We start from the raw sequence: 13,425 nt of genomic DNA on the forward strand, positions 1-13,425 counted from the left end.
GCTCCTGCTCATGCACACGTGTGAGTTCTCTCTCTTGAAATAAACAAAGAAACTCAAAAAAATTATGGGAGGTGTACACCTGGGTGGCTCAGTCGGTTGAGGTGTCCAACTTTTGCTCAGGTCATGATCTCACAGTTTGTGAGTTTGAGCCCCGTGTCGGGCTCTGACAGCTCGGAGCCTGCCTCAGATTCTGTGTGTGTGTGTCTCTCTCTGCCTCTCCCCTGCTCATGCTCTCTCTCTCTCTCTCTCAAAATAAATAAATATTAAATTAAAAAAATATTAAAAAAATTTTTTAAGTCCAAGAATATCTATAGACAAATGTTACTAGATTTCTGGTATCTCTTACCTTTATATGGAAACCAGTTTTATTGGATTAGGGCTTTATTCCTAAGACCTCATTTAACCTTAATTACCTCCCTAAAGGCTTTATCTCCAAATATAGTTATATTGGGGGTTAGGGCTTCAACATATGCATTTTTGAGGGGACAAAATTCAGTCCAAAGCAATCAGACTCACTAGTTCATTAGTATTTCAATTATGTGTTATATAAAACCATCCCAAAATGTATTGTTTTATTGTTTCAATGCAATAATAATAATAATAATTCAGTATTTTTCATGATTCTATGGGTTAGTCAAGAGGTTCCTTTGCTTCATGTGGTGTTGACAACAGTTTTGCCAGGTTTTTTTTCTCTAGCACAAAATACCATTTACCATCCGTCTGGACTTTAATAGTAGTTTCCCCACTGCTTTTAAAGCTTCCACTAATAGTCTCCTTGCCTCGCTGGCAATCTCTATCCACTGCCCAGTCCCACGGCCATGCCATGTGCGTTAAGTCATTGTTATAGCTGCACCCCACTTTTAAGTAACCATCTCTCTTTCAGCTGGTCTTTGTTGTGGAGTAAAACACCCCAAAACTTAATGGCTTAAAGCAACAACATTTCTTGTAATTCTGTAGGTTGGCTAAGCGGTTCTCCGCTGCTCTCACTTAGGCTCACTCGCACAGCTGCGTTCAGCTGGCAGGTCAGCTGGCTGGGTGCTGGACTCGGTTGAGACAGCTGCTCAGCCTTCTCGTTCCATATGCTCTTATATCCCGGGCTTCATTATGGTGTGGTGGTCTCAAGGCAGCATTCCAACAGAGCGAAAGCAGAAATCATATTACTTCATGTCCCCTAGCTCTGGAGCTTGCAAAATGCCACTTCTGCCACATTCTGGTGGCTAAAGCAAAGAGCAAAGCCAGCCCAGATAGAAGAGGTAGGGAATCGGCTCCACCAGTTACGAGGATGTGCAAAGAATCTGCAGCCATATTTACCACACAAAGTTATGCCATGTTCCTAGATGGAAAGCCTCAGTGTCATAAAGATGTCAGTTCCTTCAAATATATCTGCATGATGTCATACCAACCAAAATCCCAAAAGTATATTTCAGGAAACTTGGTGAGTTGTTCCTAAAAGTCATATGGAAAAGCAAAGGGCTCAGCATCACCAACACAATTTTGAGGAAGAACTGGTATCAGATATCAAGACTAATTATAAAGCTATGTGAACAGCAGAGTATTGATATGGCAATACAAAAGTTGACCAGTGGAAATGGCTAATAATGACGTGAAAAGATGTTCATTGCCAGTGACTGTGGAAGACAGATGCTGATTGCTCACAAATTTTCCTTCTTTCTTGCTAACAGACTATTCTGTCCCTCCCAACATCCAGACCCATGTCTTCAGAAGAGACAGAGTGCTTCTGAAGAGCCACGAGGTGTGAATCTTGATTAATTCATGATCGGTTTAGAAGTGAGCATGTGGTATACATCCAGCCAATGAGACATGGGAGGGCACCTACGGGGAGTTCTGAATAAGGTTTTATAACTCTTTAAAAGGCACATGAGGGGGGTGCCTGGGTGGCTTAGTCGGTTAAGCGTCCGACTTTTGCTTAGGTCATGATCTCGCGGTTCGTGGGTTCGGGCCCCGCGTCGGGCTCTGTGCTGACTGCCAGCTCAGAGCCTGGAGCCTGTTTCAGAGTCTGTATCTCCCTCTCTCTCTGACTCTCCCCTGCTCAAGCTGTCTCTCTCTCTCTCTCCAAGAAATAAATAAAACATTTTAAAAAAATTAAAAAAAAAAAGGCACATGAGGAAAAGACATGGCCCCTTCCCTTCTTCCAGTCTTTGGAAATTGTTGTGCAAGAGTTGGATCCTTGGAGCTACTGTCTTTTTTGCAACCATGAGAGAGTATCTGAAACAAAAGGCAACATCCTGAGAATTACAGAGAGAAAATGAGGAAAGAAGACATAGGACTCTGAATGTCTTTGAGCTACTCTTTTAAGCTCCCCTAGCACTTCCCTTCCTCCTGAGTTGTGTGAAGAACCAAGAGTATGGAAACCAACTTGACAATAAACTATTTGTAAAAACAAACAAACAAACAAAAAAAAAACTAAGAGTAATTCATGTGAAGCGCACACTAAACGCAGCATAAATGAGATGTATCACATCCCAAATGGCTTAATGGAGCAATTCACTTTTATGATTTAATAGCAAAAATATATGAGGTTGATGTTAACTAGACTTAGTGCGCTGGTCATTTTGCAGCACTGTGCTTTCATTAGATCACCAGAACTCATTCATCTTATGACTAGAAGTTTGTACTTTTTGACCAACATCTCTCTATTTCCCCCACATCCTAGAGCCTGGTAACATCATTTTGAGACTTGGCATAAAAACCCCCTCTTCCCATGGGCACCTGGGTGGCTCAACTCGTTAAGCATCCGACTTTGGGTCAGATCATGATCTCATATTTCCTGAGTTCGAGCCACACATTGGGCTCTCTGCTGTCAGCTTTCTCTTTGCCCCTCTCCACTCTCTCAAAAATAAATGAACATTAAAAAAATCCTTATCCTTGAGTACTCTTCAGATATTTACATCTATTTATAGGAGTTTTGTTTTCCTAGATTGTGCATATAAGCTATATACAGTATTTGTCTTTCTCAGTCTGACTTATTTCACTTAGCACAATGCCAGCAAATTATTTTCTTAAAGTAATGTATCTCAGTTGTGTTCTATTGGAAAATGCCCTAATTAACGCAGATTTCACTTTTGGCAAGTTAAAGACTTTGTGTATGTATGGTTTCTCTCTCAATGTTTGAGAAGTACAGAAGAACTTGTACTTGTGGAGAGTTTGAAACTGATGAGATGCTAATGAAGTACATGTGGACCTGGAGGTAGTTTGAAATAAACATAACAGAAACCCAAACCTGTGACTGTTGAGAATGCCAACTCTCTGGAACTCAAGAAAGAATGAAATGCCAATGACAGTAAGATTTTTTCCTCTAAATCTAAACAGAAAAGTCCCTCATACCAGCAGTTTCTTGCATTCCCACACGCACGTGCACGCACATGCACACACAGAAAAGCTACCTAATATTATATTTTTAAAAAGCCTATAGTGTAGGAAAGTACAAACCATAAAAAATCAGAAGTCAATAGAAGCAGAAGTCAGAATTGAAGCAACTGACTTACATGAAAGAAGAGCACCTCGTTCTGAGCAGTTACTTGGTGAACGCCGCCACCACCGCCCACAGGACCTCGTTGGTGTTGGCCTTCAGACACTCCACTTCCGGATCTAAGTCGAGGAGCTGCCGTACTCTCTTGGTGGCTAAATCATACTGCTCGTCCAGAAGGGGAGCGAAAGCATTCTCCAGGACGTCGGAGGCGTGGGCCAGGTAAATGAGGGCCAGCAAGCGTTTGTCCATGCGGTGAGGGTCATTCACCCACTTGTCAAGAACAGCTTCCTGTACCTTCTTGATGAGGTGCTGCTTGATGTTGTTGGTGAGGGGATTTGTCATCGCATCAAAAAGTAGAAAGTTCTGGGCTGCCTGGGTGGCCCAGTTGGTTAAGTGTCTGTCTGACTCCAGATTTCCGCTCAGGTCATGATATCATGATTTTGTGGGGTCTAGCCCTACAATGGGCTCTGTGCTAACTGCTCAGAGTCTGCTTGAGATTCCCCCTCTCTCTCTTTGCCCTCCTTCCTACACTCATTCATGCTCTTCCTGTCTCTCTTAAATAAATAAAGTTGAAAGAAAAACGTAGGAAGTTTTGGGGGCGTCTGGGTGGCCTAGTTAGTTAAGTGTCCAAGTCTTGATTTTGGCTCAGGTCATGATCTCTGGTTTGGGAGTTCAAGCCCCATGACAGGCTCTGCACTGACAGTGCAGCCGGCTTGGGATTCTCTTTCTCTGCCTCTCCCTGACTCACTCTGTGTCTCTCTCCAGAAAAAAAAAAAAAAAAAGTAGAAAGTTTCTACTTGTTCCTCTGTTTTCAATATGCCCTTTTACACCAGGTATTTAATCACTCTTGCATATTGCTTAACTGATGATACTGTAAGGCCACAAGTCTAAACGTCTAAACCAAACTGACTCCATGACAGGCTTTAAGTTTCCCCTCTAAACTAGAAGGCCTGAGTTTCTCGGCTTCCCCCGAAACTATCAGGTAGTTACACATTGCCCAAGGCAGGAATAACCACCCTTGCAACACCCAATCAGGAAAGGCCAGCGACCACCCTCCACATTGTTAAGGGAGAGGCCTGGAGATAGAAACTATAGATAGGACCCTGTTACCTAATGTTAAAGTTAACCTGTTAGTCGCGGAACAAGACCCTAGGCTCGCTCTGTGATTGGTTGAATTTAAAGGTACTCTAAATGTTGTAACTGGATCCCGCCAAAAGTAATGAATACTCTAGACAATGTGTATGGTCAAACCCGCTGTCAATGATGTTGAATAATTATGATTGGATCACTGTTCCCACGTCACAACTTCTGTAACTCTCCCGTCTCAAACCCCATAAAAACCCTACTCTGCCCTTGTTCGAGGCTCTCAGCACGGACCCATACGCTGGTGAAGTCTGTGAGCCCGAGCTTAAGCCCGTAATAAAGCCCTTTGCCTTTGCATGCATGACTCGGTCTCCCTGGTGGTCTCTGGTTGGTGAGGATACTGCGATCTGGGTATAACAATACAATTCTAAGAGATTCCACATCTCACCTAAACAAATGGTTTTAAAAATTAAAGAATGTCAGACTTATTTTTTTACACTATTAATATGAGTAGCAAAATGTGTGCATAAAAGCTGGTGTGTTTCTAGAGAAGTAGAATATGGAAAGTATTTTATGTCAGTCTTCCTGGAATCTGAACTTCTTGTGGGACAGGTATCATATTTGATTGATCTCTGTAGCCCCAAGCACCAGTATATTTCCTGCAATGTAGTACTTGTTCAATAAGTATCTATAAAAAAGAATGAATAAACTATTCCAATACACAGAATAGATGGCTAATGGTTTTAGTATGGGTAGAAATGAGCCAAATTCTGGAACAGAGCAATTGGCATGAAGGTGTCAATTAAATAGCCAAATGATAAACAAAAAAGGTTTAATTTTCTAAATAAAACTTTTAAAGGAATAATTTTAAATTTACAGAGAAGTTGTGAAGATAGTAGAGAGTTCCCATGTGCCCCACACTCAGTTTGTCCCACACCCCACTGGTTTTCCCATTTAGTGTGGTACGTTTATCACAATTAATGACCTAATATTGATACATTTCTATTAACTAAAGTTCATACACTATTCAGATTTCCTTAAGATTTTGCCCAATGTTCTTTTTCTGTTTCTGGATCCTGTCCAAGTTACCACATTTTATTTATTTGTTATGTTTGCTTAGGATCCTTCTGGCTGTGACAGTTCTTTTTTGTTTTGTGGGCTTAGACGTTTTGAGAAGTACTGCTCAGGTACTTTGTAGATTGCCCCTCTCTTGGGGTTTGTCTGATGTTTTTCCCTTGGTTAGACTGGGATTATGGGTTTTTGGAAGGGGTACCACAAAAGTCAAGTGCCATCCTCCTCTCATCACATCAAGGATGGATACTATGAACATGACTTATCACTGCTAATGTTGACTTTGGTCCCCTGGCTGAGGTGGTGTTTGTCAGGTTTCTCCATCATAAAGCTAAACTTCCCCTGCCCCTTTTCTTTCTGGACTCTTGAAAGGAAGTCATTTTGTGTAGCACGCATTTAAGGAGTGGTGAGCTAGAGGTGCCCGGGTGGCTCAGTTGGTTAAGCGTCTGACTTTGGCTCAGGTCATGATCTCAGTGCAGGGGTTTGAACCCCACTTCAAGCTCTGTGCTGACAGCTCAGAGCCTGGAGCTGCTCAGATTCTGGGTCTCCCTCTCTCTGCCTCTCCCTGGCTCATGTTCTGTTTCCCTCTCTCTCAAAAATAAATAAACATTAAAAAAAAAGGAGTGATGAGCTACACTGCACTTCTCTGAGGCTGAGGTTTTTACATAAATAGTTTGAAATGAAAAGTTTTACTTTTCACTAAAGAATTGAATTGAGGGGTACCTGGGTGGCTCAGTCAGTTGGGTGGTTAAGCATCTGACTTCGGCTAGGATCATGATCTCGTGGTTTGTGGGTTCAGACCCCATGTCGGGCTCTGTGCTGACAGTGCAGAGCCTGCCTGGGATCCTCTCTCTCCCTCTCTCTGCCTCTCCCCTGCTCACAAGCTCTCTCTCTCTCTCAAAATAAATAAATAAATAAACATTAAAAAAGAAAGAATTGAAATTCACATTAAAGGTGGCTGGTTGAATGAGTACTCTATTCCTGACAAAAATACCATGAAAATGAGAGCAGAGGGACTTTTACGGAGGTACAAACCTATGAGACTAGGAAAGAAAACAATAACAGTAAAATTTGGACACTGCAAAGTGAGTGGAAACGTGGGAGATGGATTAGCGATCCGAGAAAACTAATCTTAAGCTGGCAGTGCGTAAAGCAGAGAGGTAACCCACTTTACACTGCAGAACCCCAAGGTTCAGAAATTGGCCCCAGATAGCTGTGGAAACAGGGGAGGAGGAGCAGATAATGGTAGAGCTAAAAATAGAGAGATTGTTTGAAAGTCGTTTTAGATAGTGCCTCCAGATTCCCGCATCTATTGTGTGCAGCCAGCCAGTAGAAGAGAACAAAAAAGAGGGCCTCTGGACTCAGGTATACAGGCACAGGTGAAGGAGGCAGGGATCTCTTACTGAAAACAGGGGATCAAAGAAAAGCTTATGTCCTAAAATTTGTGACATCTTAGCCTTCTCCTTCCTCTCAATTCCTGGAACACTGAAAGCTAGGATTATACCCTCCAGCCAAGACATTAGGAGAGTCTTCTCTGGAAAATTCTACCAGCCCAACAGAAAAGAATGAAAAACACTGACAAGAGAATTTCCTTAAAGAAGTGTAATGAAGCCCCCCCCCCCACCCCACCCCCGCCGCACGACCGCCCATCATGGGCATGCACAGTTTCCAAATAACTTTTTTGAACTCTCTTTCTAAATATGAACAGACTGCCAGGGATTGCATTCATTTGGTAAAGAGCCCTCTAATGTGAAACACAGAGTTCAACATAAAATATTAAAATAACAAAAAGATGTGTATAATTGCCCTAAAATGGAATACTCTTCAGCAATAGTGGAATACTCTTCAGCAATAGAACAAGGAACAGTCTGCTGATGCCTGCTGCAGTGAGAATGACCTTCACACACAGCATGTGAGGAGAAAGAAAGCAGACACAGAAGAGCACTTATTGTACTATTCCGTTTGTATGAAGCGTCTAGAAAAAGTAAATGTATAGACAGCAGATTATTGGCTGATTGGGACTAGTTGGGAATGGAGATGAATTGCAAATGGACCCATGAGATTTTTTTGGGGTGGTGGAAATGTTCTAAAACTGGATTGTAGTGATGGTTGAATGATTCAATGAATACTCCAAACGTCAGTGAATTAGACACTAAAAATGAGTGAATTTAATGAGGTAGGAATTATATCCTGGGTGGCGCAGTTGATTAAGCATCCGACTCTTAATTCTGGTTCAGGTCATGATCTCATGGTTCATGCGTTCAAGTCCCATGTCAGGCTCTGTGTTGACAGTGTGGAGTCTGCTTAGGATTCTCTGTCCCTCTCTCTCTTTGCTCCTCCCCAGCTCTTTCTCTCAAAAATAAATAAATAAACTTAATAAAAAGAATTATATCTGAATAAACTTGTTTAAAAAAATAAAACTCAGAGAAACAAACTATGGAGGGAGAAGAAAAATGAAAAAACTCATGGCTATCCCCAGAGAAATAAGAGATGATATGTATCCATATACAAGATGATAGTTTTAAAAAGAATATTCAGAAGACAACAACAACAACAACAACACTAGAAAAATAAATAAATAAGTGGATGGCCAAAATGAAAAACTGAGAAGAAAAGCGGAGGACATTAGGAATCCAAAATGTAGAGCAAAATGGTAAATAGCTGGACAATAAGAAAGAAAACATAAGAAATTAGATGGTTGATTCAGGAGGCCTAACAGCTAAATGATAGGAGCTCCAGAAAGAGAGGGCTGAAAAGAATGGTGGGGAAAAGTATTAGTAAAATAACATAAAAGAATTTTCTGGAGCTGAGGAACATGAGCTTCTTCTCAGAAAGGCCCTTTGGGTATCCAGCCCAACGAATAAAAGACAAAAAACCAAAATCAAACAAAAACCTCAACAAACAATTTAAAAAACAATAACAGCAAAATACTCATTATTGTGAAATTTCAAACACTGGGGATAAACAGAATAGTAAAAGCTTCCGGAAGGGGAGGAGGACATGGGGGGGGGGGGGGGGGGCAGATGATGGTGAGAAAGATAATGAATAGAAGATTATGAATAAGAATGGCATCAAACTTCTCAAATGGGAGGTGGAAAATAATGGAGCTAGATCTTAGAAAATTTATTTTTAAGTTATTTTTTGGCCATGAATTCTTTACTTAGCCAAACTCTCCATCACGTGAAAGGGTAGAAAAGAGACAATCGTTAAATTTTTTAATGTTTATTTATTTTTTGAGAGGGGGGGGCGGGGGGGAGAGGCAGAAAGAGTGAGACACAGAATCTGAAGCAGGCTTCAGGCTCTGAGCTGTCAGCACAGAGTCTGATGCAGAGCTCAAACCCATGAACTGTGAGATCATGACCCGAGCCAAAGTTGGACACTCAACTGACTGAGCCACCCAGGTGCCCAGAAAAGAGACAATGTAGATATGGAGAGCCTCAAAAAATGTACTTCCCAGACATCTTTCTTAGGAAGCTATTTGAGGATGTGCTCAAGTGTGAATGAATGTTTGCACATGCACACGTATATGAGCGTGCATGCACACACACGCTCACACAAAAGGGCTCAATTTAGAAAAAGGATATTGGGATATTGCAATACATGGAGTTGAGGGGACAGAGGATCCGGTGGAGACACAGGGAATTCCCAGAGTGACAGGAAATGGAAGTCCCAACAAAACAGGAGGCAAGCACCCACAGTGAAACCTTCCAGACTGGAAAGCAGGGGGAGGCACTAGGAAGATTCTCTGGAACCGGAGTGGGGGAATACGGGAGGCAGGAGAGCTGGGATATTATTCTTCAATCGCCCAACATGATTTGTATAAAATGCAGTTTAGAGGCACTTGATAGAGCTGTTGAGGATGTGGGAATATTTGGGCAGTTGTTCAAAGAAAATTAAGAAAATATCTTAAAATGAGGCAATTATTGAGGCACCTGGGTGGCTCCGTCGGTTAAGTGTCTGACTCTTGGTTTCGGCTCAGGTCATGATCTCACAGTCCATGAGCTCAAGCTGTGCATCTGGCTCTGTGCTGACAGTGTAGAGCCTTCTTGGGATTCTCTCTGTCTTCTGTACTCTGTCCCTCTCCTGCTCTCTGTCACTCCCCTGCTCATGCTCTCTCTCTCTCTCTCCAAATAAATAAATTTTTAAAGAATTAAAAAAGCTAAAGAAGTGGTATCAGAGAAAATAGCTTGAAAAATTGCAACTGTTTACTTGGTGGATGATAGAGTAGGAAGGAGAAGGGAAGGAACTGCTCTTTTATAAAAATCACTTGTAGTAATTGTTGATCTTTTATACTATTCAAATATAGCATGCTGAGAAAAATAAAAGTGGATTTAATTATCATTATAGTCATTTTATTAAAAGCAAAACATGTATATTTGAAACTATTCAATATCAAAAATAGGAAACTTCAAATTATAGTATCAATACTCACTTTAATATGCATAAAATATATTTAATCATATGAATTAATACCAAAAAGACACCACAATTTGGAAAAGGCATTTTGCACTTTATGATTTGCTTTGTAGAATTGGAGTTTTAAAATTGTGATAATTAATTCATGAAGGGTTGAGGATTTGATTCCTGCTTTCTGAGGTTTATTAATATTTAAAAGTCTGTATTTGAAGCATAAAGAACTTTATCAAATTAAAGAGTGGCAAATCATTCCCCTTTGAAGAAAAACATTATAATTTGCATTCAAATTCCTTCCTTATCTTTTAAGAAGAGTAAAGACAGCACTGATTTTTAAGCTTCATGATATTTACTACCCCAAGAGTTTGCAAATGGAAATTATAGCCAAATGATGAATGTAATCCTGATTACTTCTTTCTTCTAGATTAAACATAAGTGCATATACCCATATTTAAATATTAAGAAATCAACAACAGTTATTTTACCCATCTGCAGTCTGAGCCCAATGATGGAACAGCCTTCCTCCCTGCTACCCTCCCTCCCTCTTTCTCTCCTTTCCTTCTTTCCTTCTTCCAGAAGCATTTACTTTGTTCCCAGTACTGGCTGGGTGTTGAGAACACACACACACACACACACACACACACACACACGCAAATAGTAAAATAAACTCTTTTCTACAGGGAAATTACAATCTGGTGCCACTTTACACGACTAGCCATAAAGAAAGGTGTAAGGGAAAGAACAAAGTAGTATGAGAACAGAGAGGAATCAGAATTTGCAGGGTGTCTGGGGACAGAATATAAAGGGAAAAAGTCTCCAAAGAGGATACTTTCCTACTTTGACTTGGAGAGTCAGACAAGCCAAGGGAGAGAGGTAACCCCCTCTGCAGAGGGAGCAGCATCTAAGGGCACAGAAGGATACAGTGAAATGTACAGAGAACCCAGTATCTTTGCTTCCCAAGGTGATTAACTTCTGGTCTGTCCTTTTTTTTTTTTTTTTTTTTAATTTTTAAAATGTTTTATTTAAGTCTGAGAGAGAGAGAGCGTGAGCAGGGCAGGGTCAGAGAGAGGAGACACAGAATCCAAAACAGGATCCAGGCTCTCAGCTGGCTTTCAACACAGAGCCCGACCCGGGGCTCGAACCCAGTAACTGTGAGATCATGACCTGAGCCGAAGTCGGACGCTTAACTGACTGAGCCACCCAGGCGCCCCACCTATGGTCCGTTTTTGTCCTGAATACTCATTCCCCCAAAGTCAGCTGCACGCTGGGAGGAGAATAAGAAGCCTGAGTTTGTTGCATTAGAACTGGACATACTGGGGCGGGGGTGGGGGAAGTGCCCTATAGAACAGGTAATGGCTGTTACATTCCTGGCATGAAGGAGAATGCATTGTAAGCACATTCGAATAACGGAGTGCTCTATGAATAGTACTAAATTTGAAATTCTCAAACAAAAGGATTTTCTTCAAGTTCCAGATTATTCAGGTTCAAGTGAGGAACGACTTGACAATTTATATTTGCAAATTGGACATGAGATGTTCTTTCATTTAACGATTATTTACTGGGTGCCTGCTATGGCCTGTCGTCAGTGTTTACAACACTGGGAACAAAAAAAAAAAGGCATATGTTTGTGACATATATTCTAGAGGCTTCTTTATATTTATAATTCATCTTTCTAGATTAAAAAAATAATTACTAGAAATAGACTTAAAAGTTCATCAAGTTCGGGGTGTCTGGGTGGCTCAGACGGTTAAGCATCCAGCTCTTGATTTCAGCTCAGGGCATGACCTCATGCTTTGTGAGATGGAGCCCTGCATGGGGCTCTGCACTAACCCTGACAGTGCAGGGCCAGCTTGGGATTCTCTCTCTCCCTCTCTCTGCCCCTCTTCTGCTCATATATGCTCTCTCTCTCAAAATAAATAAGTAAACTTTAAAAAAATTCATCAAGGCCAATTTAAGGGATTTACCAACAATATTGCAGATACTTAGATGCAAATGTAAAGAGATGATTTTTAAACATTTATTACAAGAGGGGCACCTAGGTGGCTCAGTCGATTAAGTGCCCAACTCTTGATTTCATCTCAGGTCATGATCTCATGGTTTGTGAGTTTGAGCCCCAAGTCAGGCTCTGTGCTGACAGTGAAAGTCCGCTTGGAATTCTCTCCCTCCCTCTCTCTCTCTCTCTCTTTCTCTCTGCTCCTCCCCCTCTTTCCGTCTCTGTGTCTTTCTCAAAATAAATAAATAAACTTAAAAATTTTTTAATTTATTAAAAGAAAATTTATAGCCCCTGGTAATACAGAATTATAAAACTGAAAGCCCTTATATGGTGATCTAGTGCCACCTTGTGTCCCAATTACTCAATTACATGATTTAACAGTCAAGATTCTGTATTCTTTTCATTTTGCACCTGTAATAAAGTACCACAAATTTGTAAAAACAACAAATTACCACAAATTTTCTCAGTGGGCTGAAACCAGGATGTCAGCGGAGCTGTGTGCTTTCAGAGCTCTAGAGAAGACTGTCTTCTTACCTTTTCCACATACTGGGGGCTGCCTGAATTCCTTAGCTGGTGGCCCCAACTCCAGAGCCAACAATGGCCAGTTGAGTCTTCTCATGGTAAATCTCTCTGGCACTGCCTCTCCTCTTTCACTTTTAAGGACGCTTGTAATTACATAGGGCCCACCTGGGTAATCCAGGGTAATCCCACCATCTCAAAATCAGCTGATTAGGAAACTTCTATCTGTAATTTTACTTCTCCTTTGCCATGTAACAGAACATATTCACAGGTTTTGGGGATTAGGATGAAAATATCTTTGGGAGGGGGGCATTTATCTGTATACCACAGAATCTATTAGTTTTTTCGCGGGGCGTGGGGGAGAATATGCTACTTTTATGTTTCAAATGATAAAGACATTAAACTTTGCCCTTTTTTGTAACTTGGAATTGACAAAGAGAAAACACGTATCTTTTGCCAATGTCTGTAAAATTAGCCACTGTGAGAAGTGAGACGATTCATTTTCAGAAATACCAAATAAAAGCTGTGCTGTCTAGTTAACAATAGGTTTACAACCTACTGGGGATATGTATGAACCCCTTCCCCCACCCCCCACCTCAGTGGAGTCCCAAAGCCTTAAACACTCCACTTCCTGTTTCTTCCTCTCTCCATTTTGTGGGCTTATTTTCACAGGCTTTGCAATGAGTATGTGCCCAAGAACTGAAGTCCCTGTGTCACATCAAGGAATCTACATTTGTTCCCATCAGACTGCTCCTTGCCTTACATGGACATAGGCGGCAGCCAGGTGAGGCTGTAACCTCTGTGGTGCTCAGCCAATGAGGAACCAGAGGAGGGACTTGCACAGTAGCAGGTAAAC

The 13,425-nt window shown here is 41.3% G+C and overlaps 1 pseudogene; it reads right to left on the reverse strand.

The window, feature by feature from the left end:
- Positions 1–3,530: 3,530 nt before the first annotated feature.
- Positions 3,531–12,669, reverse strand: LOC120248169 (annotated as a pseudogene).
- Positions 12,670–13,425: the final 756 nt, after the last annotated feature.

This window comes from Hyaena hyaena, unplaced genomic scaffold, assembly GCF_003009895.1.
Source record: "Hyaena hyaena isolate Hyena2069 unplaced genomic scaffold, ASM300989v1 scaffold_577, whole genome shotgun sequence".
Classification (NCBI taxonomy): Eukaryota; Metazoa; Chordata; class Mammalia; order Carnivora; family Hyaenidae; genus Hyaena; species Hyaena hyaena.